This window comes from Pholcus phalangioides, unplaced genomic scaffold (assembly GCF_987345545.1).
Source record: "Pholcus phalangioides strain wild (caught in Gottingen) unplaced genomic scaffold, Ppha-v1.0 ptg000009l_1, whole genome shotgun sequence".
In the NCBI taxonomy this organism is placed as follows: domain Eukaryota; kingdom Metazoa; phylum Arthropoda; class Arachnida; order Araneae; family Pholcidae; genus Pholcus; species Pholcus phalangioides.
Genome location: NW_028301602.1, coordinates 15452925 through 15474209, shown reverse-complemented (window position 1 = coordinate 15474209; position 21285 = coordinate 15452925). Strand labels below are relative to the sequence as shown.

The following is a 21285-nucleotide window of genomic DNA, read 5'->3' as shown; positions in this document are numbered from 1 at the left end:
CGTGAATACTTACCACTATACTACCGAGGAGGCGATCAGACACCTGAAATCTAAGAACTATTTTAAAGTAATGTAATACTTCACAGAACTACCGAATTCAAACGGGACGATCAAAATACAACATTCTCCCCGGCGGGGAATCGAACCCCGGCCTCCCGCGTGACAGGCGGGGTTACTTACCACTATACTACCGAGGAGGCGAGCAGACACCTGAAATCTAAGAACTATTTTGAAAGTAATGTAATAATTCACAGAACTACCGAATTCAAACGGGACGATCAAAATACAACATTCTCCCCGGCGGGGAATCGAACCCCGGTCTCCCGCGTGACAGGCGGGGATACTTACCACTATACTACCGAGGAGGCGATCAGACACCTCAAATCTAAGAACTATTTTGAAAGTAATGTAATAATTCACAGAACTACCGAATTTAAACGGGACGATCAAAATACAACATTCTCCCCGGCGGGGAATCGAACCCCGGTCTCCCGCGTGACAGGCGGGGATACTTACCACTATACTACCGAGGAGGCGTTCAGGCACCTGAAATCTAAGAACTATTTTGAATGTAATGTAATAATTCACAGAACTACCGAATTCAAACGGGACGATCAAAATACAACATTCTCCCCGGCGGGGAATCGAACCCCGGTCTCCCGCGTGACAGGCGGGGATACTTACCACTATACTACCGAGGAGGCGATCAGACACCTGAAATCTGAGAACTATTTTGAAAGTAATGTAATAATTCACAGAACTACCGAATTCAAACGGGACGATCAAAATACAACATTCTCCCCGGCGGGGAATCGAACGCCGGTCTCCCGCGTGACAGGCGGGGATACTTACCACTATACTACCGAGGAGGCGATCAGACACCTGAAATCTAAGAACTATTTTGAAAGTAATGTAATAATTCACAGAACTACCGAATTCAAACGGGACGATCAAAATACAACATTCTCCCCGGCGGGGAATCGAACCCCGATTTCCCGCGTGAATACTTACCACTATACTACCGAGGAGGTGATCAGACACCTGAAATCTAAGAACTATTTTGAATGTAATGTAATAATTCACAGAACTACCGAATTCAAACGGGACGATCAAAATACAACATTCTCCCCAGCGGGGAATCGAACCCCGGTCTCCCGCGTGACAGGCGGGGATACTTACCACTATACTACCGAGGAGGCGATCAGACACCTGAAATCTGAGAACTATTTTGAAAGTAATGTAATAATTCACAGAACTACCGAATTCAAACGGGACGATCAAAAGACAACATTCTCCCCGGCGGGGAATCGAACCCCGATCTCCCGCGTGATTGGCGGGGATACTTACCACTATACTACCGAGGAGGCGATCAGACACCTGAAATCTAAGAACTATTTTGAAAGTAATGTAATAATTCACAGAACTACCGAATTCAAACGGGACGATCAAAATACAACATTCTCCCCGGCGGGGAATCGAACCCCGGTCTCCCGCGTGACAGGCGGGGATACTTACCACTATACTACCGAGGAGGCGATCAGACACCTGAAATCTAAGAACTATTTTGAAAGTAATGTAATAATTCACAGAACTACCGAATTCAAACGGGACGATCAAAATACAACATTCTCCCCGGCGGGGAATCGAACCCCGGTCTCCCGCGTGACAGGCGGGGATACTTACCACTATACTACCGAGGAGGCGATCAGACACCTGAAATCTAAGAACTCTTTTGAAAGTAATGTAATAATTCACAGAACTACCGAATTCAAACGGGACGATCAAAATACAACATTCTCCCCGGCGGGGAATCGAACCCCGGTTTCCCGCGTGGATACTTACCACTATACTATCGAGGAGGCGATCAGACACCTGAAATCTAAGAACTATTTTGAAAGTAATGTAATAATTCACAGAACTACCGAATTCAAACGGGACGATCAAAATACATCATTCTCCCCGGCGGGGAATCGAACCCCGGTCTCGCGCGTGACAGGCGGGGATACTTACCACTATACTACCGAGGAGGCGATCAGACACCTGAAATCTAAGAACTATTTTGAATGTAATGTAATAATTCACAGAACTACCGAATTCAAACGGGACGATCAAAATACAACATTCTCACCGGCGGGGAATCGAACCCCGGTCTCCCGCGTGACAGGCGGGGATACTTACCACTATACTACCGAGGAGGCGATCAGACACCTGAAATCTAAGAACTATTTTGAATGTAATGTAATAATTCACAGAACTACCGAATTCAAACGGGACGATCAAAATACAACATTCTCCCCGGCGGGGAATCGAACCCCGGTCTCCCGCGTGACAGGCGGGGATACTTACCACTATACTACCGAGGAGGCGATCAGACACCTGAAATCTGAGAACTATTTTGAAAGTAATGTAATAATTCACAGAACTACCGAATTCAAACGGGACGATCAAAAGACAACATTCTCCCCTACGGGGAATCGAACCCCGATCTCCCGCGTGATTGGCGGGGATACTTACCACTATACTACCGAGGAGGCGATCAGACACCTGAAATCTAAGAACTATTTTGAAAGTAATGTAATAATTCACAGAACTACCGAATTCAAACGGGACGATCAAAATACAACATTCTCCCCGGCGGGGAATCGAACCCCGGTCTCCCGCGTGACAGGCGGGGATACTTACCACTATACTACCGAGGAGGCGATCAGACACCTGAAATCTAAGAACTATTTTGAAAGTAATGTAATAATTCACAGAACTACCGAATTCAAACGGGACGATCAAAATACAACATTCTCCCCGGCGGGGAATCGAACCCCGGTCTCCCGCGTGACAGGCGGGGATACTTACCACTATACTACCGAGGAGGCGATCAGACACCTGAAATCTAAGAACTCTTTTGAAAGTAATGTAATAATTCACAGAACTACCGAATTCAAACGGGACGATCAAAATACAACATTCTCCCCGGCGGGGAATCGAACCCCGGTTTCCCGCGTGGATACTTACCACTATACTACCGAGGAGGCGATCAGACACCTGAAATCTAAGAACTATTTTGAATGTAATGTAATAATTCACAGAACTACCGAATTCAAACGGGACGATCAAAATACAACATTCTCACCGGCGGGGAATCGAACCCCGGTCTCCCGCGTGACAGGCGGGGATACTTACCACTATACTACCGAGGAGGCGATCAGACACCTGAAATCTAAGAACTATTTTGAAAGTAATGTAATAATTCACAGAACTACCGAATTCAAACGGGACGATCAAAACACAACATTCTCCCCGGCGGGGAATCGAACCCCGGTCTCCCGCGTGACAGGCGGGGATACTTACCACTATACTACCGAGGAGGCGAGCAGATGCCTGAAATCTAAGAACTATTTTGAAAGTAATGTAATAATTCACAGAACTACCGAATTCAAACGGGACGATCAAAATACAACATTCTCCCCGGCGGGGAATCGAACCCCGGTCTCCCGCGTGACAGGCGGGGATACTTACCACTATACTACCGAGGAGGTGAGCAGACACCTGAAATCTAAGAACTATTTTGAAAGTAATGTAATAATTCACAGAACTACCGAATTCAAACGGGACGAACAAAATACAACATTCTCCCCGGCGGGGAATCGAACCCCGGTCTCCCGCGTGACAGGCGGGGATACTTACCACTATACTACCGAGGAGGCGATCAGACACCTGAAATCTGAGAACTATTTTGAAAGTAATGTAATAATTCACAGAACTACCGAATTCAAACGGGACGATCAAAAGACAACATTCTCCCCGGCGGGGAATCGAACCCCGATCTCCCGCGTGATTGGCGGGGATACTTACCACTATACTACCGAGGAGGCGATCAGACACCTGAAATCTAAGAACTATTTTGAAAGTAATGTAATAATTCACAGAACTACCGAATTCAAACGGGACGATCAAAGTACAACATTCTCCCCGGCGGGGAATCGAACCCCGGTCTCCCGCGTGACAAGCGGGGATACTTACCACTATACTACCGAGGAGGCGATCAGACACCTGAAATCTAAGAACTATTTTGAAAGTAATGTAATAATTCACAGAACTACCGAATTCAAACGGGACGATCAAAATACAACATTCTCCCCGGCGGGGAATCGAACCCCGGTCTCCCGCGTGACAGGCGGGGATACTTACCACTATACTACCGAGGAGGCGATCAGACACCTGAAATCTAAGAACTCTTTTGAAAGTAATGTAATAATTCACAGAACCACCGAATTCAAACGGGACGATCAAAATACAACATTCTCCCCGGCGGGGAATCGAACCCCGGTCTCCCGCGTGAATACTTACCACTATACTACCGAGGAGGCGATCAGACACCTGAAATCTAAGAACTATTTTAAAGTAATGTAATACTTCACAGAACTACCGAATTCAAACGGGACGATCAAAATACAACATTCTCCCCGGCGGGGAATCGAACCCCGGTCTCCCGCGTGACAGGCGGGGATACTTACCACTATACTACCGAGGAGGCGAGCAGACACCTGAAATCTAAGAACTATTTTGAAAGTAATGTAATAATTCACAGAACTACCGAATTCAAACGGGACGATCAAAATACAACATTCTCCCCGGCGGGGAATCGAACCCCGGTCTCCCGCGTGACAGGCGGGGATACTTACCACTATACTACCGAGGAGGCGATCAGACACCTGAAATCTAAGAACTATTTTGAAAGTAATGTAATAATTCACAGAACTACCGAATTCAAACGGGACGATCAAAATACAACATTCTCCCCGGCGGGGAATCGAACCCCGGTCTCCCGCGGGACAGGCGGGGATACTTACCACTATACTACCGAGGAGGCGATCAGACACCTGAAATCTAAGAACTATTTTGAAAGTAATGTAATAATTCACAGAACTACCGAATTCAAACGGGACGATCAAAATACAACATTCTCCCCGGCGGGGAATCGAACCCCGGTCTCCCGCGTGACAGGCGGGGATACTTACCACTATACTACCGAGGAGGCGATCAGACACCTGAAATCTAAGAATTCTTTTGAAAGTAATGTAATAATTCACAGAACTACCGAATTCAAACGGGACGATCAAAATACAACATTCTCCCCGGCGGGGAATCGAACCCCGGTCTCCCGCGTGAATACTTACCACTATACTACCGAGGAGGCGATCAGACACCTGAAATCTAAGAACTATTTTGAAAGTAATGTAATAATTCACAGAACTACCGAATTCAAACGGGACGATCAAAATACAACATTCTCCCCGGCGGGGAATCGAACCCCGGTCTCCCGCGTGACAGGCGGGGATACTTACCACTATACTACCGAGGAGGCGAGCAGACACCTGAAATCTAAGAACTATTTTGAAAGTAATGTAATAATTCACAGAACTACCGAATTCAAACGGGACGATCAAAATACAACATTCTCCCCGGCGGGGAATCGAACCTCGGTCTCCCGCGTGACAGGCGGGGATACTTATCACTATACTTCCGAGGAGGCGATCATACACCTGAAATCTAAGAACTATTTTGAAAGTAATGTAATAATTCACAGAACTACCGAATTTAAACGGGACGATCAAAATACAACATTCTCCCCGGCGGGGAATCGAACCCCGGTCTCCCGCGTGACAGGCGGGGATACTTACCACTATACTACCGAGGAGGCGATCAGACACCTGAAATCTAAGAACTATTTTGAATGTAATGTAATAATTCACAGAACTACCGAATTCAAACGGGACGATCAAAATACAACATTCTCCCCGGCGGGGAATCGAACCCCGGTCTTACGCGTGACAGGCGGGGATACTTAGCACTATACTACCGAGGAGGCGATCAGACACCTGAAATCTGAGAACTATTTTGAAAGTAATGTAATAATTCACAGAACTACCGAATTCAAACGGGACGATCAAAAGACAACATTCTCCCCGGCGGGGAATCGAACCCCGATCTCCCGCGTGATTGGCGGGGATACTTACCACTATACTACCGAGGAGGCGATCAGACACCTGAAATCTAAGAACTATTTTGAAAGTAATGTAATAATTCACAGAACTACCGAATTCAAACGGGACGATCAAAATACAACATTCTCCCCGGCGGGGAATCGAACCCCGGCCTCCCGCGTGACAGGCGGGGATACTTACCACTATACTACCGAGGAGGCGATCAGACACCTGAAATCTAAGAACTATTTTGAAAGTAATGTAATAATTCACAGAACTACCGAATTCAAACGGGACGATCAAAATACAACATTCTCCCCGGCGGGGAATCGAACCCCGGTCTCCCGCGTGACAGGCGGGGATACTTACCACTATACTACCGAGGAGGCGATCAGACACCTGAAATCTAAGAACTGTTTTGAAAGTAATGTAATAATTCACAGAACCACCGAATTCAAATGGGACGATCAAAATACAACATTCTCCCCGGCGGGGAATCGAACCCCGGTCTCCCGCGTGAATACTTACCACTATACTACCGAGGAGGCGATCAGACACCTGAAGTCTAAGAACTATTTTAAAGTAATGTAATACTTCACAGAACTACCGAATTCAAACGGGACGATCAAAATACAACATTCTCCCCGGCGGGGAATCGAACCCCGGCCTCCCGCGTGACAGGCGGGGATACTTACCACTATACTACCGAGGAGGCGAGCAGACACCTGAAATCTAAGAACTATTTTGAAAGTAATGTAATAATTCACAGAACTACCGAATTCAAACGGGACGATCAAAATACAACATTCTCCCCGGCGGGGAATCGAACCCCGGTCTCCCGCGTGAATACTTACCACTATACTACCGAGGAGGCGATCAGACACCTGAAATCTAAGAACTATTTTGAAAGTAATGTAATAATTCACAGAACTACCGAATTTAAACGGGACGATCAAAATACAACATTCTCCCCGGCGGGGAATCGAACCCCGGTCTCCCGCGTGACAGGCGGGGATACTTACCACTATACTACCGAGGAGGCGTTCAGGCACCTGAAATCTAAGAACTATTTTGAATGTAATGTAATAATTCACAGAACTACCGAATTCAGACGGGACGATCAAAATACAACATTCTCCCCGGCGGGGAATCGAACCCCGGTCTCCCGCGTGACAGGCGGGGATACTTACCACTATACTACCGAGGAGGCGATCAGACACCTGAAATCTGAGAACTATTTTGAAAGTAATGTAATAATTCACAGAACTACCGAATTCAAACGGGACGATCAAAATACAACATTCTCCCCGGCGGGGAATCGAACGCCGGTCTCCCGCGTGACAGGCGGGGATACTTACCACTATACTACCGAGGAGGCGATCAGACACCTGAAATCTAAGAACTATTTTGAAAGTAATGTAATAATTCACAGAACTACCGAATTCAAACGGGACGATCAAAATACAACATTCTCCCCGGCGGGGAATCGAACCCCGATTTCCCGCGTGGATACTTACCACTATACTACCGAGGAGGTGATCAGACACCTGAAATCTAAGAACTATTTTGAAAGTAATGTAATAATTCACAGAACTACCGAATTCAAACGGGACGATCAAAATACAACATTCTCCCCGGCGGGGAATCGAACCCCGGTCTCCCGCGTGAATACTTACCACTATACTACCGAGGAGGCGATCAGACACCTGAAATCTAAGAGCCATTTTGAAAGTAATGTAATAATTCACAGAACTACCGAATTCAAACGGGACGATCAAAATACAACATTCTCCCCGGCGGGAAATCGAACCCCTGTCTCCCGCGTGACAGGCGGGGATACTTACCATTATACTACCGAGGAGGCGATCAGACACCTGAAATCTAAGAGCCATTTTGAAAGTAATGTAATAATTCACAGAACTACCGAATTCAAACGGGACGATCAAAATACAACATTCTCCCCGGCGGGAAATCGAACCCCTGTCTCCCGCGTGACAGGCGGGGATACTTACCATTATACTACCGAGGAGGCGATCAAACACCTGAAATCTAAGAACTATTTTGAAAGTAATGTAATAATTCACAGAACTACCGAATTCAAACGGGACGATCAAAATACAACATTCTCCCCGGCGGGGAATCGAACCCCGGTCTCCCGCGTGACAGGCGGGGATACTTACCACTATACTACCGAGGAGGCGATCAGACACCTGAAATCTAAGAACTATTTTGAAAGTAATGTAATAATTCACAGAACTACCGAATTCAAACGGGACGATCAATATACAACATTCTCCCCGGCGGGGAATCGAACCCCGATTTCCCGCGTGGATACTTACCACTATACTACCGAGGAGGTGATCAGACACCTGAAATCTAAGAACTATTTTGAAAGTAATGTAATAATTCACAGAACTACCGAATTCAAACGGGACGATCAAAATACAACATTCTCACCGGCGGGGAATCGAACCCCGGTCTCCCGCGTGACAGGCGGGGATACTTACCACTATACTACCGAGGAGGCGAGCAGACACCTGAAATCTAAGAACTATTTTGAAAGTAATGTAATAATTCACAGAACTACCGAATTCAAACGGGACGATCAAAATACAACATTCTCCCCGGCGGGAAATCGAACCCCTGTCTCCCGCGTGACAGGCGGGGATACTTACCATTATACTACCGAGGAGGCGATCAAACACCTGAAATCTAAGAACTATTTTGAAAGTAATGTAATAATTCACAGAACTACCGAATTCAAACGGGACGATCAAAATACAACATTCTCCCCGGCGGGAAATCGAACCCCGGTCTCCAGCGTGACAGGCGGGGATACTTACCACTATACTACCGAGGAGGCGATCAGACACCTGAAATCTAAGAACTATTTTGAAAGTAATGTAATAATTCACAGAACTACCGAATTCAAACGGGACGATCAAAATACAACATTCTCCCCGGCGGGGAATCGAACCCCGGTCTCCCGCGTGACAGGCGGGGATACTTACCACTATACTACCGAGGAGCCGATCAGACACCTGAAATCTAAGAACTATTTTGAAAGTAATGTAATAATTCACAGAACTACCGAATTCAAACGGGACGATCAAAATACATCATTCTCCCCGGCGGGGAATCGAACCCCGGTCTCCCGCGTGGATACTTACCACTATACTACCGAGGAGGCGATCAGACACCTGAAATCTAAGAACTATTTTGAAAGTAATGTAATAATTCACAGAACTACCGAATTCAAACGGGACGATCAAAATACAACATTCTCCCCGGCGGGGAATCGAACCCCGGTCTCCCGCTTGACAGGCGGGGATACTTACCACTATACTACCGAGGAGGCGATCAGACACCTGAAATCTAAGAACTATTTTGAAAGTAATGTAATAATTCACAGAACTACCGAGTTCAAACGGGACGATCAAAATACAACATTCTCCCCGGCGGGGAATCGAACCCCGGTCTCCCGCGTGACAGGCGGGGATACTTACCACTATACTACCGAGGAGTCGATCAGACACCTGAAATCTAAGAACTATTTTGAAAGTAATGTAATAATTCACAGAACTACCGAATTCAAACGGGACGATCAAAATACAACATTCTCCCCGGCGGGGAATCGAACCCCGGTCTCCCGCGTGAATACTTACCACTATACTACCGAGGAGGCGATCAGACACCTGAAATCTGAGAGCCATTTTGAAAGTAATGTAATAATTCACAGAACTACCGAATTCAAACGGGACGATCAAAATACAACATTCTCCCCGGCGGGAAATCGAACCCCGGTCTCCCGCGTGACAGGCGGGGATACTTACCACTATACTACCGAGGAGGCGATCAGACACCTGAAATCTAAGAACTATTTTGAAAGTAATGTAATAATTCACAGAACTACCGAATTCAAACGGGACGATCAAAATACAACATTCTCCCCGGCGGGGAATCGAACCCCGATTTCCCGCGTGGATACTTACCACTATACTACCGAGGAGGTGATCAGACACCTGAAATCTAAGAACTATTTTGAAAGTAATGTAATAATTCACAGAACTACCGAATTCAAACGGGACGATCAAAATACAACATTCTCCCCGGCGGGGAATCGAACCCCGGTCTGCCGCGTGAATACTTACCACTATACTACCGAGGAGGCGATCAGACACCTCAAATCTAAGAGCCATTTTGAAAGTAATGTAATAATTCACAGAACTACCGAATTCAAACGGGACGATCAAAATACAACATTCTCCCCGGCGGGAAATCGAACCCCTGTCTCCCGCGTGACAGGCGGGGATTCTTACCATTATACTACCGAGGAGGCGATCAAACACCTGAAATCTAAGAACTATTTTGAAAGTAATGTAATAATTCACAGAACTACCGAATTCAAACGGGACGATCAAAATACAACATTCTCCCGGCGGGAAATCGAACCCCGGTCTCCCGCGTGACAGGCGGGGATACTTACCACTATACTACCGAGGAGGCGATCAGACACCTGAAATCTAAGAACTATTTTGAAAGTAATGTAATAATTCACAGAACTACCGAATTCAAACGGGACGATCAAAATAAAACATTCTCCCCGGCGGGGAATCGAACCCCGGTCTCCCGCGTGAATACTTACCACTATACTACCGAGGAGGCGATCAGACACCTGAAATCTAAGAACCATTTTGAAAGTAATGTAATAATTCACAGAACTACCGAATTCAAACGGGACGATCAAAATACAACATTCTCCCCGGCGGGGAATCGAACCCCTGTCTCCCGCGTGACAGGCGGGGATACTTACCATTATACTACCGAGGAGGCGATCAGACACCTGAAATCTAAGAACTATTTTGAAAGTAATGTAATAATTCACAGAACTACCGAATTCAAACGGGACGATCAAAATACAACATTCTCCCCGGCGGGGAATCGAACCCCGGTCTCCCGCGTGACAGGCGGGGATACTTACCACTATACTACCGAGGAGGCGATCAGACACCTGAAATCTAAGAACTATTTTGAAAGTAATGTAATAATTCACAGAACTACCGAATTCAAACGGGACGATCAAAATACAACATTCTCTCCGGCGGGGAATCGAACCCCGGTCTCCCGCGTGACAGGCGGGGATACTTACCACTATACTACCGAGGAGGCGATCAGACACCTGAAATCTAAGAACTATTTTGAAAGTAATGTAATAATTCACAGAACTACCGAATTCAAACGGGACGATCAAAATACAACATTCTCCCCGGCGGGGAATCGAACCCCGGTCTCCCGCGTGACAGGCGGGGATACTTACCACTATACTACCGAGCAGGCGATCAGACACCTGAAATCTAAGAACTATTTTGAAAGTAATGTAATAATTCACAGAACTACCGAATTCAAACGGGACGATCAAAATCCAACATTCTTCCCGGCGGGGAATCGAACCCCGATTTCCCGCGTGGATACTTACCACTATACTACCGAGGAGGTGATCAGACACCTGAAATCTAAGAACTATTTTGAAAGTAATGTAATAATTCACAGAACTACCGAATTCAAACGGGACGATCAAAATACAACATTCTCCCCGGCGGGGAATCGAACCCCGGTCTCCCGCGTGACAGGCGGGGGTACTTACCACTATACTACCGAGGAGGCGAGCAGACACCTGAAATCTAAGAACTATTTTGAAAGTAATGTAATAATTCACAGAACTACCGAGTTCAAACGGGACGATCAAAATACAACATTCTCCCCGGCGGGGAATCGAACCCCGGTCTCCCGCGTGACAGGCGGGGGTACTTACCACTATACTACCGAGGAGGCGAGCAGACACCTGAAATCTAAGAACTATTTTGAAAGTAATGTAATAATTCACAGAACTACCGAATTCAAACGGGACGATCAAAATACAACATTCTCCCCGGCGGGGAATCGAACCCCGGTCTCCCGCGTGACAGGCGGGGATACTTACCACTATACTACCGAGGAGGCGAGCAGACGCCTGAAATCTAAGCACTATTTTGAAAGTAATGTAATAATTCACAGAACTACCGAATTCAAACGGGACGATCAAAATACAACATTCTCCCCGGCGGGGAATCGAAAACCCGGTCTCCCGCGTGGATACTTACCACTATACTACCGAGGAGGCGAGCAGACACCTGAAATCTAAGAACTATTTTGAAAGTAATGTAATAATTCACAGAACTACCGAATTCAAACGGGACGATCAAAATACAACATTCTCCCCGGCGGGGAATCGAACCCCGGTCTCCCGCGTGACAGGCGGGGATACTTACCACTATACTACCGAGGAGGCGATCAGACACCTGAAATCTAAGAACTATTTTGAAAGTAATGTAATAATTCACAGAACTACCGAATTCAAACGGGACGATCAAAATACAACATTCTCCCCGGCGGGGAATCGAACCCCGGTCTCCCGCGTGACAGGCGGGGATACTTACCACTATACTACCGAGGAGGCGATCAGACACCTGAAATCTAAGAACTCTTTTGAAAGTAATGTAATAATTCACAGAACTACCGAATTCAAACGGGACGATCAAAATACAACATTCTCCCCGGCGGGGAATCGAACCCCGGTCTCCCGCGTGAATACTTACCACTATACTACCGAGGAGGCGATCAGACACCTGAAATCTAAGAACTATTTTGAAAGTAATGTAATAATTCACAGAACTACCGAATTCAAACGGGACGATCAAAATACAACATTCTCCCCGGCGGGGAATCGAACCCCGGTCTCCCGCGTGACAGGCGGGGATACTTACCACTATACTACCGAGGAGGCGATCAGACACCTGAAATCTAAGAACTATTTTGAATGTAATGTAATAATTCACAGAACTACCGAATTCAAACGGGACGATCAAAATACAACATTCTCTCCGGCGGGGAATCGAACCCCGGTCTCCCGCGTGACAGGCGGGGATACTTACCACTATACTACCGAGGAGGCGATCAGACACCTGAAATCTGAGAACTATTTTGAAAGTAATGTAATAATTCACAGAACTACCGAATTCAAACGGGACGATCAAAATACACCATTCTCCCCGGCGGTTAATCGAACCCCGGTCTCCCGCGTGACAGGCGGGGATACTTACCACTATACTACCGAGGAGGCGATCAGACACCTGAAATCTAAGAACTATTTTGAAAGTAATGTAATAATTCACAGAACTACCGAATTCAAACGGGACGATCAAAATACAACAATCTCCCCGGCGGGGAATCGAACCCCGGTCTCCCGCGTGACAGGCGGGGATACTTACCACTATACTACCGAGGAGGCGATCAGACACCTGAAATCTAAGAACTATTTTGAAAGTAATGTAATAATTCACAGAACTACCGAATTCAAACGGGACGATCAAAATACAACATTCTCCCCGGCGGGGAATCGAACCCCGGTCTCACGCGTGACAGGCGGGGATACTTACCACTATACTACCGAGGAGGCGATCAGACACCTGAAATCTAAGAACTATTTTGAAAGTAATGTAATAATTCACAGAACTACCGAATTCAAACGGGACGATCAAAATACAACATTCTCCCCGGCGGGGAATCGAACCCGGTCTCCCGCGTGAATACTTACCACTATACTACCGAGGAGGCGATCAGACACCTGAAATCTAAGAACTATTTTGAAAGTAATGTAATAATTCACAGAACTACCGAATTCAAACGGGACGATCAAAATACAACATTCTCCCCGGCGGGGAATCGAACCCCGGTCTCCCGCGTGAATACTTACCACTATACTACCGAGGAGGCGATCAGACACCTGAAATCTAAGAACCATTTTGAAAGTAATGTAATAATTCACAGAACTACCGAATTCAAACGGGACGATCAAAATACAACATTCTCCCCGGCGGGGAATCGAACCCCTTTCTCCCGCGTGACAGGCGGGGATACTTACCATTATACTACCGAGGAGGCGATCAGACACCTGAAATCTAAGAACTATTTTGAAAGTAATGTAATAATTCACAGAACTACCGAATTCAAACGGGACGATCAAAATACAACATTCTCCCCGGCGGGGAATCGAACCCCGGTCTCCCGCGTGACAGGCGGGGATACTTACCACTATACTACCGAGGAGGCGATCAGACACCTGAAATCTAAGAACTATTTTGAAAGTAATGTAATAATTCACAGAACTACCGAATTCAAACGGGACGATCAAAATACAACATTCTCCCCGGCGGGGAATCGAACCCCGGTCTCCCGCGTGACAGGCGGGGATACTTACCACTATACTACCGAGGAGGCGATCAGACACCTGAAATCTAAGAACTATTTTGAAAGTAATGTAATAATTCACAGAACTACCGAATTCAAACGGGACGATCAAAATACAACATTCTCCCCGGCGGGGAATCGAACCCCGGTCTCCCGCGTGACAGGCGGGGATACTTACCACTATACTACCGAGGAGGCGATCACACACCTGAAATCTAAGAACTATTTTGAAAGTAATGTAATAATTCACAGAACTACCGAATTCAAACGGGACGATCAAAATACAACATTCTCCCCGGAGGGGAATCGAACCCCGATCTCTCGCGTGGATACTTACCACTATACTACCGAGGAGGTGATCAGACACCTGAAATCTAAGAACTATTTTGAAAGTAATGTAATAATTCACAGAACTACCGAATTCAAACGGGAAGATCAAAATACAACATTCTCCCCGCCGGGGAATCGAACCCCGGTCTCCCGCGTGACAGGCGGGGATACTTACCACTATACTACCGAGGAGGCGAGCAGACACCTGAAATCTAAGAACTATTTTGAAAGTAATGTAATAATTCACAGAACTACCGAGTTCAAACGGGACGATCAAAATACAACATTCTCCCCGGCGGGGAATCGAACCCCGGTCTCCCGCGTGACAGGCGGGGATACTTACCACTATACTACCGAGGAGTCGATCAGACACCTCAAATCTAAGAACTATTTTGAAAGTAATGTAATAATTCACAGAACTACCGAATTCAAACGGGACGATCAAAATACATCATTCTCCCCGGCGGGGAATCGAACCCCGGCCTCCCGCGTGGATACTTACCACTATACTACCGAGGAGGCGATCAGACACCTGAAATCTAAGAACTATTTTGAAAGTAATGTAATAATTCACAGAACTACCGAATTCAAACGGGACGATCAAAATACAACATTCTCCCCGGCGGGGAATCGAACCCCGGTCTCCCGCGTGACAGGCGGGGATACTTACCACTATACTACCGAGGAGGCGATCAGACACCTGAAATCTAAGAACTATTTTGAAAGTAATGTAATAATTCACAGAACTACCGAATTCAAACGGGACGATCAAAATACAACATTCTCCCCGGCGGGGAATCGAACCCCGGTCTTCCGCGTGACAGGCGGGGATACTTACCACTATACTACCGAGGAGTCGATCAGACACCTGAAATCTAAGAACTATTTTGAAAGTAATGTAATAATTCACAGAACTACCGAATTCAAACGGGACGATCAAAATACATCATTCTCCCCGGCGGGGAATCGAACACCGGTCTCCCGCGTGGATACTTACCACTATACTACCGAGGAGGCGATCAGACACCTGAAATCTAAGAACTATTTTGAAAGTAATGTAATAATTCACAGAACTACCGAATTAAAACGGGACGATCAAAATACAACATTTTCCCCGGCGGGGAATCGAACCCCGATCTCCCGCGTGACAATCGGGGATACTTACCACTATACTACCGAGGAGGCGATCAGACACCTGAAATCTAAGAACTATTTTGAAAGTAATGTAATAATTCACAGAACTACCGAATTCAAACGGGACGATCAAAATACAACATTCTCCCCGGCGGGGAATCGAACCCCGGTCTCCCGCGTGACAGGCGGGGATACTTACCACTATACTACCGAGGAGGAGAGCAGACACCTGAAATCTAAGAACTATTTTGAAAGTAATGTAATAATTCACAGAACTACCGAGTTCAAACGGGACGATCAAAATACAACATTCTCCCCGGCGGGGAATCGAACCCCGGTCTCCCGCGTGACAGGCGGGGATACTTACCACTATACTACCGAGGAGTCGATCAGACACCTGAAATCTAAGAACTATTTTGAAAGTAATGTAATAATTCACAGAACTACCGAATTCAAACGGGACGATCAAAATACATCATTCTCCCCGGCGGGGAATCGAACCCCGGTCTCCCGCGTGGATACTTACCACTATACTACCGAGGAGGCGATCAGACACCTGAAATCTAAGAACTATTTTGAAAGTAATGTAATAATTCACAGAACTACCGAATTCAAACGGGACGATCAAAATACAACATTCTCCCCGGCGGGGAATCGAACCCCGGTCTCCCGCGTGACAGGCGGGGATACTTACCACTATACTACCGAGGAGGAGAGCAGACACCTGAAATCTAAGAACTATTTTGAAAGTAATGTAATAATTCACAGAACTACCGAGTTCAAACGGGACGATCAAAATACAACATTCTCCCCGGCGGGGAATCGAACCCCGGTCTCCCGCGTGACAGGCGGGGATACTTACCACTATACTACCGAGGAGCCGATCAGACACCTGAAATCTAAGAACTATTTTGAAAGTAATGTAATAATTCACAGAACTACCGAATTCAAACGGGACGATCAAAATACATCATTCTCCCCGGCGGGGAATCGAACCCCGGTCTCCCGCGTGGATACTTACCACTATACTACCGAGGAGGCGATCAGACACCTGAAATCTAAGAACTATTTTGAAAGTAATGTAATAATTCACAGAACTACCGAATTCAAACGGGACGATCAAAATACAACATTCTCCCCGGCGGGGAATCGAACCCCGGTCTCCCGCGTGACAGGCGGGGATACTTACCACTATACTACCGAGGAGGCGATCAGACACCTGAAATCTAAGAACTATTTTGAAAGTAATGTAATAATTCACAGAACTACCGAGTTCAAACGGGACGATCAAAATACAACATTCTCCCCGGCGGGGAATCGAACCCCGGTCTTCCGCGTGACAGGCGGGGATACTTACCACTATACTACCGAGGAGTCGATCAGACACCTGAAATCTAAGAACTATTTTGAAAGTAATGTAATAATTCACAGAACTACCGAATTCAAACGGGACGATCAAAATACATCATTCTCCCCGGCGGGGAATCGAACACCGGTCTCCCGCGTGGATACTTACCACTATACTACCGAGGAGGCGATCAGACACCTGAAATCTAAGAACTATTTTGAAAGTAATGTAATAATTCACAGAACTACCGAATTAAAACGGGACGATCAAAATACAACATTTTCCCCGGCGGGGAATCGAACCCCGATCTCCCGCGTGACAATCGGGGATACTTACCACTATACTACCGAGGAGGCGATCAGACACCTGAAATCTAAGAACTATTTTGAAAGTAATGTAATAATTCACAGAACTACCGAATTCAAACGGGACGATCAAAATACAACATTCTCCCCGGCGGGGAATCGAACCCCGGTCTCCCGCGTGACAGGCGGGGATACTTACCACTATACTACCGAGGAGGAGAGCAGACACCTGAAATCTAAGAACTATTTTGAAAGTAATGTAATAATTCACAGAACTACCGAGTTCAAACGGGACGATCAAAATACAACATTCTCCCCGGCGGGGAATCGAACCCCGGTCTCCCGCGTGACAGGCGGGGATACTTACCACTATACTACCGAGGAGTCGATCAGACACCTGAAATCTAAGAACTATTTTGAAAGTAATGTAATAATTCACAGAACTACCGAATTCAAACGGGACGATCAAAATACATCATTCTCCCCGGCGGGGAATCGAACCCCGGTGTCCCGCGTGGATACTTACCACTATACTACCGAGGAGGCGATCAGACACCTGAAATCTAAGAACTATTTTGAAAGTAATGTAATAATTCACAGAACTACCGAATTCAAACGGGACGATCAAAATACAACATTCTCCCCGGCGGGGAATCGAACCCCGGTCTCCCGCGTGACAGGCGGGGATACTTACCACTATACTACCGAGGAGGAGAGCAGACACCTGAAATCTAAGAACTATTTTGAAAGTAATGTAATAATTCACAGAACTACCGAGTTCAAACGGGACGATCAAAATACAACATTCTCCCCGGCGGGGAATCGAACCCCGGTCTCCCGCGTGACAGGCGGGGATACTTACCACTATACTACCGAGGAGCCGATCAGACACCTGAAATCTAAGAACTATTTTGAAAGTAATGTAATAATTCACAGAACTACCGAATTCAAACGGGACGATCAAAATACATCATTCTCCCCGGCGGGGAATCGAACCCCGGTCTCCCGCGTGGATACTTACCACTATACTACCGAGGAGGCGATCAGACACCTGAAATCTAAGAACTATTTTGAAAGTAATGTAATAATTCACAGAACTACCGAATTCAAACGGGACGATCAAAATACAACATTCTCCCCGGCGGGGAATCGAACCCCGGTCTCCCGCGTGACAGGCGGGGATACTTACCACTATACTACCGAGGAGGCGATCAGACACCTGAAATCTAAGAACTATTTTGAAAGTAATGTAATAATTCACAGAACTACCGAGTTCAAACGGGACGATCAAAATACAACATTCTCCCCGGCGGGGAATCGAACCCCGGTCTCCCGCGTGACAGGCGGGGATACTTACCACTATACTACCGAGGAGTCGATCAGACACCTGAAATCTAAGAACTATTTTGAAAGTAATGTAATAATTCACAGAACTACCGAATTCAAACGGGACGATCAAAATACATCATTCTCCCCGGCGGGGAATCGAACCCCGGTCTCCCGCGTGGATACTTACCACTATACTACCGAGGAGGCGATCAGACACCTGAAATCTAAGAACTATTTTGAAAGTAATGTAATAATTCACAGAACTACCGAATTCAAACGGGACGATCAAAATACAACATTCTCCCCGGCGGGGAATCGAACCCCGGTCTCCCGCGTGACAGGCGGGGATACTTACCACTATACTACCGAGGAGGAGAGCAAACACCTGAAATATAAGAACTATTTTGAAAGTAATGTAATAATTCACAGAACTACCGAGTTCAAACGGGACGATCAAAATACAACATTCTCCCCGGCGGGGAATCGAACCCCGGTCTCCCGCGTGACAGGCGGGGATACTTACCACTATACTACCGAGGAGTCGATCAGACACCTGAAATCTAAGAACTATTTTGAAAGTAATGTAATAATTCACAGAACTACCGAATTCAAACGGGACGATCAAAATACATCATTCTCCCCGGCGGGGAATCGAACCCCGGTCTCCCGCGTGGATACTTACCACTATACTACCGAGGAGGCGATCAGACACCTGAAATCTAAGAACTATTTTGAAAGTAATGTAATAATTCACAGAACTACCGAATTCAAACGGGACGATCAAAATACAACATTCTCCCCGGCGGGGAATCGAACCCCGGTCTCCCGCGTGACAGGCGGGGATACTTACCACTATACTACCGAGGAGGCGATCAGACACCTGAAATCTAAGAACTATTTTGAAAGTAATGTAATAATTCACAGAACTACCGAATTCAAACGGGACGATCAAAATAAAACATTCTCCCCGGCGTGGAATCGAACCCCGGTCTCCCGCGTGACAGGCGGGGATACTTACCACTATACTACCGAGGAGGCGAGCAGACACCTGAAATCTAAGAACTATTTTGAAAGTAATGTAATAATTCACAGAACGACCGAATTCAAACGGGACGATTAAAATACAACATTCTCCCCGGCAGGGAATCGAACCCCGGTCTCCCGCGTGACAGGCGGGGATACTTACCACTATACTACCGAGGAGGCGATCAGGCACCTGAAATCTAAGAACTATTTTGAAAGTAATGTAATAATTCACAGAACTACCGAATTCAAACGGGACGATCAAAATACAACATTCTCCCTGGCGGGGAATCGAACCCCGGTCTCCCGCGTAACAGGCGGGGATACTTACCACTATACTACCGAGGAGGCGATCAGACACCTGAAATCTAAGAACTATTTTGAAAGTAATGTAATAATTCACAGAACTACCGAATTCAAACGGGACGATCAAAATACAACATTCTCCCCGGCGGGGAATCGAACCCCGGTCTCCCGCGTGACAGGCGGGGATACTTACCACTATACTACCGAGGAGGCGATCAGACACCTGAAATCTAAGAACTAATTTGAAAGTAATGTAATAATTCACAGAACTACCGAATTCAAACGGGACGATCAAAATACAACATTCTCCCCGGCGGGGAATCGAACCCCGGTGTCCCGCGTGACAGGCGGGGATACTTACCACTATACTACCGAGGAGGCGGTCAGACACCTGAAATCTAAGAACTATTTTGAAAGTAATGTAATAATTCACAGAACTACCGAATTCAAACGGGACGATCAAAATACAACATTCTCCCCGGCGGGGAATCGAACCCCGGTCTCCCGCGTGACAGGCGGGGTTACTTACCACTATACTACCGAGGAGGCGATCAGACACCTGAAATCTGAGAACTATTTTGAAAGTAATGTAATAATTCACAGAACTACCGAATTCAAACGGGACGATCAAAATACCACATTCTCCCCGGCGGGGAATCGAACCCCGGTCTCCCGCGTGACAGGCGGGGATACGTACCTCTATACTACCGAGGAAGCGATCAGACACCTGAAATCTAAGAACTATTTTGAAAGTAATGTAATAATTCACAGAACTACCGAATTCAAACGGGACGATCAAAATACAACATCCTCCCCGGCGGGGAATCGAACCCCGGTCTCCCGCGTGACAGGCGGGGATACTTACCACTATACTACCGAGGAGGCGATCAGACACCTGAAATCTAAGAACTATTTTGAAAGTAATGTAATAATTCACAGAACTACCGAATTCAAACGGGATGTTCAAAATACAACATTCTCCCCGGCGGGGAATCGAACCCCGGTCTCCCGCGTGACAGGCGGGGATACTTACCACTATACTACCGAGGAGGCGATCAGACACCTGAAATCTAAGAACTATTTTGAAAGTAATGTAATAATTCACAAAACTACCGAATTCAAACGGGACGATCAAAATACCACATTCTCCCCGGCGGGGAATCGAACCCCGGTCTCCCGCGTGACAGGCGGGGATACGTACCTCTATACTACCGAGGAGGCGATCAGACACCTGAAATCTAAG

The 21285-nt window shown here is 46.4% G+C and overlaps 1 protein-coding gene and 73 non-coding genes across 74 annotated transcripts in view; 1 reads left to right on the top strand and 73 right to left on the bottom strand.

Annotated features, from left to right (window-relative positions):
- Positions 1–21285, top strand: part of LOC149081816 (toll-like receptor 9) — an 84625-nt gene that overhangs the window by 24839 nt on the left and 38501 nt on the right. The window lies entirely within an intron of this gene.
- TRNAD-GUC (transfer RNA aspartic acid (anticodon GUC)) lies at positions 126–197 on the bottom strand. The gene has a single exon. It is a non-coding gene; the product is annotated as a tRNA-Asp (tRNA).
- Positions 294–365, bottom strand: TRNAD-GUC (transfer RNA aspartic acid (anticodon GUC)). The gene has a single exon. It is a non-coding gene; the product is annotated as a tRNA-Asp (tRNA).
- On the bottom strand, positions 462–533 carry TRNAD-GUC (transfer RNA aspartic acid (anticodon GUC)). Its single transcript has one exon. It is a non-coding gene; the product is annotated as a tRNA-Asp (tRNA).
- Positions 630–701, bottom strand: TRNAD-GUC (transfer RNA aspartic acid (anticodon GUC)). Its single transcript has one exon. It is a non-coding gene; the product is annotated as a tRNA-Asp (tRNA).
- On the bottom strand, positions 1125–1196 carry TRNAD-GUC (transfer RNA aspartic acid (anticodon GUC)). The gene has a single exon. It is a non-coding gene; the product is annotated as a tRNA-Asp (tRNA).
- On the bottom strand, positions 1293–1364 carry TRNAD-AUC (transfer RNA aspartic acid (anticodon AUC)). The gene has a single exon. It is a non-coding gene; the product is annotated as a tRNA-Asp (tRNA).
- On the bottom strand, positions 1461–1532 carry TRNAD-GUC (transfer RNA aspartic acid (anticodon GUC)). Its single transcript has one exon. It is a non-coding gene; the product is annotated as a tRNA-Asp (tRNA).
- Positions 1629–1700, bottom strand: TRNAD-GUC (transfer RNA aspartic acid (anticodon GUC)). Its single transcript has one exon. It is a non-coding gene; the product is annotated as a tRNA-Asp (tRNA).
- TRNAD-GUC (transfer RNA aspartic acid (anticodon GUC)) lies at positions 2292–2363 on the bottom strand. Its single transcript has one exon. It is a non-coding gene; the product is annotated as a tRNA-Asp (tRNA).
- TRNAD-GUC (transfer RNA aspartic acid (anticodon GUC)) lies at positions 2628–2699 on the bottom strand. The gene has a single exon. It is a non-coding gene; the product is annotated as a tRNA-Asp (tRNA).
- TRNAD-GUC (transfer RNA aspartic acid (anticodon GUC)) lies at positions 2796–2867 on the bottom strand. Its single transcript has one exon. It is a non-coding gene; the product is annotated as a tRNA-Asp (tRNA).
- Positions 3291–3362, bottom strand: TRNAD-GUC (transfer RNA aspartic acid (anticodon GUC)). Its single transcript has one exon. It is a non-coding gene; the product is annotated as a tRNA-Asp (tRNA).
- On the bottom strand, positions 3459–3530 carry TRNAD-GUC (transfer RNA aspartic acid (anticodon GUC)). The gene has a single exon. It is a non-coding gene; the product is annotated as a tRNA-Asp (tRNA).
- TRNAD-GUC (transfer RNA aspartic acid (anticodon GUC)) lies at positions 3627–3698 on the bottom strand. The gene has a single exon. It is a non-coding gene; the product is annotated as a tRNA-Asp (tRNA).
- Positions 3795–3866, bottom strand: TRNAD-AUC (transfer RNA aspartic acid (anticodon AUC)). The gene has a single exon. It is a non-coding gene; the product is annotated as a tRNA-Asp (tRNA).
- On the bottom strand, positions 3963–4034 carry TRNAD-GUC (transfer RNA aspartic acid (anticodon GUC)). The gene has a single exon. It is a non-coding gene; the product is annotated as a tRNA-Asp (tRNA).
- On the bottom strand, positions 4131–4202 carry TRNAD-GUC (transfer RNA aspartic acid (anticodon GUC)). Its single transcript has one exon. It is a non-coding gene; the product is annotated as a tRNA-Asp (tRNA).
- TRNAD-GUC (transfer RNA aspartic acid (anticodon GUC)) lies at positions 4457–4528 on the bottom strand. Its single transcript has one exon. It is a non-coding gene; the product is annotated as a tRNA-Asp (tRNA).
- On the bottom strand, positions 4625–4696 carry TRNAD-GUC (transfer RNA aspartic acid (anticodon GUC)). Its single transcript has one exon. It is a non-coding gene; the product is annotated as a tRNA-Asp (tRNA).
- TRNAD-GUC (transfer RNA aspartic acid (anticodon GUC)) lies at positions 4793–4864 on the bottom strand. Its single transcript has one exon. It is a non-coding gene; the product is annotated as a tRNA-Asp (tRNA).
- On the bottom strand, positions 4961–5032 carry TRNAD-GUC (transfer RNA aspartic acid (anticodon GUC)). Its single transcript has one exon. It is a non-coding gene; the product is annotated as a tRNA-Asp (tRNA).
- Positions 5288–5359, bottom strand: TRNAD-GUC (transfer RNA aspartic acid (anticodon GUC)). Its single transcript has one exon. It is a non-coding gene; the product is annotated as a tRNA-Asp (tRNA).
- On the bottom strand, positions 5624–5695 carry TRNAD-GUC (transfer RNA aspartic acid (anticodon GUC)). Its single transcript has one exon. It is a non-coding gene; the product is annotated as a tRNA-Asp (tRNA).
- On the bottom strand, positions 5960–6031 carry TRNAD-AUC (transfer RNA aspartic acid (anticodon AUC)). The gene has a single exon. It is a non-coding gene; the product is annotated as a tRNA-Asp (tRNA).
- Positions 6128–6199, bottom strand: TRNAD-GUC (transfer RNA aspartic acid (anticodon GUC)). The gene has a single exon. It is a non-coding gene; the product is annotated as a tRNA-Asp (tRNA).
- Positions 6296–6367, bottom strand: TRNAD-GUC (transfer RNA aspartic acid (anticodon GUC)). Its single transcript has one exon. It is a non-coding gene; the product is annotated as a tRNA-Asp (tRNA).
- On the bottom strand, positions 6622–6693 carry TRNAD-GUC (transfer RNA aspartic acid (anticodon GUC)). Its single transcript has one exon. It is a non-coding gene; the product is annotated as a tRNA-Asp (tRNA).
- Positions 6949–7020, bottom strand: TRNAD-GUC (transfer RNA aspartic acid (anticodon GUC)). The gene has a single exon. It is a non-coding gene; the product is annotated as a tRNA-Asp (tRNA).
- Positions 7117–7188, bottom strand: TRNAD-GUC (transfer RNA aspartic acid (anticodon GUC)). Its single transcript has one exon. It is a non-coding gene; the product is annotated as a tRNA-Asp (tRNA).
- Positions 8107–8178, bottom strand: TRNAD-GUC (transfer RNA aspartic acid (anticodon GUC)). The gene has a single exon. It is a non-coding gene; the product is annotated as a tRNA-Asp (tRNA).
- Positions 8938–9009, bottom strand: TRNAD-GUC (transfer RNA aspartic acid (anticodon GUC)). The gene has a single exon. It is a non-coding gene; the product is annotated as a tRNA-Asp (tRNA).
- Positions 9265–9336, bottom strand: TRNAD-GUC (transfer RNA aspartic acid (anticodon GUC)). The gene has a single exon. It is a non-coding gene; the product is annotated as a tRNA-Asp (tRNA).
- Positions 9433–9504, bottom strand: TRNAD-GUC (transfer RNA aspartic acid (anticodon GUC)). The gene has a single exon. It is a non-coding gene; the product is annotated as a tRNA-Asp (tRNA).
- On the bottom strand, positions 10908–10979 carry TRNAD-GUC (transfer RNA aspartic acid (anticodon GUC)). The gene has a single exon. It is a non-coding gene; the product is annotated as a tRNA-Asp (tRNA).
- On the bottom strand, positions 11076–11147 carry TRNAD-GUC (transfer RNA aspartic acid (anticodon GUC)). Its single transcript has one exon. It is a non-coding gene; the product is annotated as a tRNA-Asp (tRNA).
- TRNAD-GUC (transfer RNA aspartic acid (anticodon GUC)) lies at positions 11244–11315 on the bottom strand. Its single transcript has one exon. It is a non-coding gene; the product is annotated as a tRNA-Asp (tRNA).
- TRNAD-GUC (transfer RNA aspartic acid (anticodon GUC)) lies at positions 11571–11642 on the bottom strand. Its single transcript has one exon. It is a non-coding gene; the product is annotated as a tRNA-Asp (tRNA).
- TRNAD-GUC (transfer RNA aspartic acid (anticodon GUC)) lies at positions 11739–11810 on the bottom strand. The gene has a single exon. It is a non-coding gene; the product is annotated as a tRNA-Asp (tRNA).
- On the bottom strand, positions 11907–11978 carry TRNAD-GUC (transfer RNA aspartic acid (anticodon GUC)). The gene has a single exon. It is a non-coding gene; the product is annotated as a tRNA-Asp (tRNA).
- TRNAD-GUC (transfer RNA aspartic acid (anticodon GUC)) lies at positions 12235–12306 on the bottom strand. The gene has a single exon. It is a non-coding gene; the product is annotated as a tRNA-Asp (tRNA).
- Positions 12403–12474, bottom strand: TRNAD-GUC (transfer RNA aspartic acid (anticodon GUC)). Its single transcript has one exon. It is a non-coding gene; the product is annotated as a tRNA-Asp (tRNA).
- On the bottom strand, positions 12730–12801 carry TRNAD-GUC (transfer RNA aspartic acid (anticodon GUC)). Its single transcript has one exon. It is a non-coding gene; the product is annotated as a tRNA-Asp (tRNA).
- Positions 12898–12969, bottom strand: TRNAD-GUC (transfer RNA aspartic acid (anticodon GUC)). Its single transcript has one exon. It is a non-coding gene; the product is annotated as a tRNA-Asp (tRNA).
- Positions 13234–13305, bottom strand: TRNAD-GUC (transfer RNA aspartic acid (anticodon GUC)). The gene has a single exon. It is a non-coding gene; the product is annotated as a tRNA-Asp (tRNA).
- Positions 13402–13473, bottom strand: TRNAD-GUC (transfer RNA aspartic acid (anticodon GUC)). The gene has a single exon. It is a non-coding gene; the product is annotated as a tRNA-Asp (tRNA).
- On the bottom strand, positions 14055–14126 carry TRNAD-GUC (transfer RNA aspartic acid (anticodon GUC)). Its single transcript has one exon. It is a non-coding gene; the product is annotated as a tRNA-Asp (tRNA).
- Positions 14223–14294, bottom strand: TRNAD-GUC (transfer RNA aspartic acid (anticodon GUC)). Its single transcript has one exon. It is a non-coding gene; the product is annotated as a tRNA-Asp (tRNA).
- Positions 14391–14462, bottom strand: TRNAD-GUC (transfer RNA aspartic acid (anticodon GUC)). Its single transcript has one exon. It is a non-coding gene; the product is annotated as a tRNA-Asp (tRNA).
- TRNAD-GUC (transfer RNA aspartic acid (anticodon GUC)) lies at positions 14718–14789 on the bottom strand. Its single transcript has one exon. It is a non-coding gene; the product is annotated as a tRNA-Asp (tRNA).
- On the bottom strand, positions 14886–14957 carry TRNAD-GUC (transfer RNA aspartic acid (anticodon GUC)). Its single transcript has one exon. It is a non-coding gene; the product is annotated as a tRNA-Asp (tRNA).
- Positions 15213–15284, bottom strand: TRNAD-GUC (transfer RNA aspartic acid (anticodon GUC)). The gene has a single exon. It is a non-coding gene; the product is annotated as a tRNA-Asp (tRNA).
- Positions 15381–15452, bottom strand: TRNAD-GUC (transfer RNA aspartic acid (anticodon GUC)). The gene has a single exon. It is a non-coding gene; the product is annotated as a tRNA-Asp (tRNA).
- TRNAD-GUC (transfer RNA aspartic acid (anticodon GUC)) lies at positions 15876–15947 on the bottom strand. Its single transcript has one exon. It is a non-coding gene; the product is annotated as a tRNA-Asp (tRNA).
- TRNAD-GUC (transfer RNA aspartic acid (anticodon GUC)) lies at positions 16044–16115 on the bottom strand. Its single transcript has one exon. It is a non-coding gene; the product is annotated as a tRNA-Asp (tRNA).
- TRNAD-GUC (transfer RNA aspartic acid (anticodon GUC)) lies at positions 16371–16442 on the bottom strand. The gene has a single exon. It is a non-coding gene; the product is annotated as a tRNA-Asp (tRNA).
- TRNAD-GUC (transfer RNA aspartic acid (anticodon GUC)) lies at positions 16539–16610 on the bottom strand. The gene has a single exon. It is a non-coding gene; the product is annotated as a tRNA-Asp (tRNA).
- TRNAD-GUC (transfer RNA aspartic acid (anticodon GUC)) lies at positions 16866–16937 on the bottom strand. Its single transcript has one exon. It is a non-coding gene; the product is annotated as a tRNA-Asp (tRNA).
- On the bottom strand, positions 17034–17105 carry TRNAD-GUC (transfer RNA aspartic acid (anticodon GUC)). Its single transcript has one exon. It is a non-coding gene; the product is annotated as a tRNA-Asp (tRNA).
- Positions 17529–17600, bottom strand: TRNAD-GUC (transfer RNA aspartic acid (anticodon GUC)). Its single transcript has one exon. It is a non-coding gene; the product is annotated as a tRNA-Asp (tRNA).
- Positions 17697–17768, bottom strand: TRNAD-GUC (transfer RNA aspartic acid (anticodon GUC)). Its single transcript has one exon. It is a non-coding gene; the product is annotated as a tRNA-Asp (tRNA).
- TRNAD-GUC (transfer RNA aspartic acid (anticodon GUC)) lies at positions 18024–18095 on the bottom strand. The gene has a single exon. It is a non-coding gene; the product is annotated as a tRNA-Asp (tRNA).
- On the bottom strand, positions 18192–18263 carry TRNAD-GUC (transfer RNA aspartic acid (anticodon GUC)). The gene has a single exon. It is a non-coding gene; the product is annotated as a tRNA-Asp (tRNA).
- Positions 18519–18590, bottom strand: TRNAD-GUC (transfer RNA aspartic acid (anticodon GUC)). The gene has a single exon. It is a non-coding gene; the product is annotated as a tRNA-Asp (tRNA).
- TRNAD-GUC (transfer RNA aspartic acid (anticodon GUC)) lies at positions 18687–18758 on the bottom strand. Its single transcript has one exon. It is a non-coding gene; the product is annotated as a tRNA-Asp (tRNA).
- TRNAD-GUC (transfer RNA aspartic acid (anticodon GUC)) lies at positions 19014–19085 on the bottom strand. The gene has a single exon. It is a non-coding gene; the product is annotated as a tRNA-Asp (tRNA).
- TRNAD-GUC (transfer RNA aspartic acid (anticodon GUC)) lies at positions 19182–19253 on the bottom strand. The gene has a single exon. It is a non-coding gene; the product is annotated as a tRNA-Asp (tRNA).
- TRNAD-GUC (transfer RNA aspartic acid (anticodon GUC)) lies at positions 19509–19580 on the bottom strand. Its single transcript has one exon. It is a non-coding gene; the product is annotated as a tRNA-Asp (tRNA).
- On the bottom strand, positions 19845–19916 carry TRNAD-GUC (transfer RNA aspartic acid (anticodon GUC)). Its single transcript has one exon. It is a non-coding gene; the product is annotated as a tRNA-Asp (tRNA).
- TRNAD-GUC (transfer RNA aspartic acid (anticodon GUC)) lies at positions 20181–20252 on the bottom strand. Its single transcript has one exon. It is a non-coding gene; the product is annotated as a tRNA-Asp (tRNA).
- Positions 20349–20420, bottom strand: TRNAD-GUC (transfer RNA aspartic acid (anticodon GUC)). The gene has a single exon. It is a non-coding gene; the product is annotated as a tRNA-Asp (tRNA).
- Positions 20517–20588, bottom strand: TRNAD-GUC (transfer RNA aspartic acid (anticodon GUC)). The gene has a single exon. It is a non-coding gene; the product is annotated as a tRNA-Asp (tRNA).
- On the bottom strand, positions 20853–20924 carry TRNAD-GUC (transfer RNA aspartic acid (anticodon GUC)). Its single transcript has one exon. It is a non-coding gene; the product is annotated as a tRNA-Asp (tRNA).
- TRNAD-GUC (transfer RNA aspartic acid (anticodon GUC)) lies at positions 21021–21092 on the bottom strand. The gene has a single exon. It is a non-coding gene; the product is annotated as a tRNA-Asp (tRNA).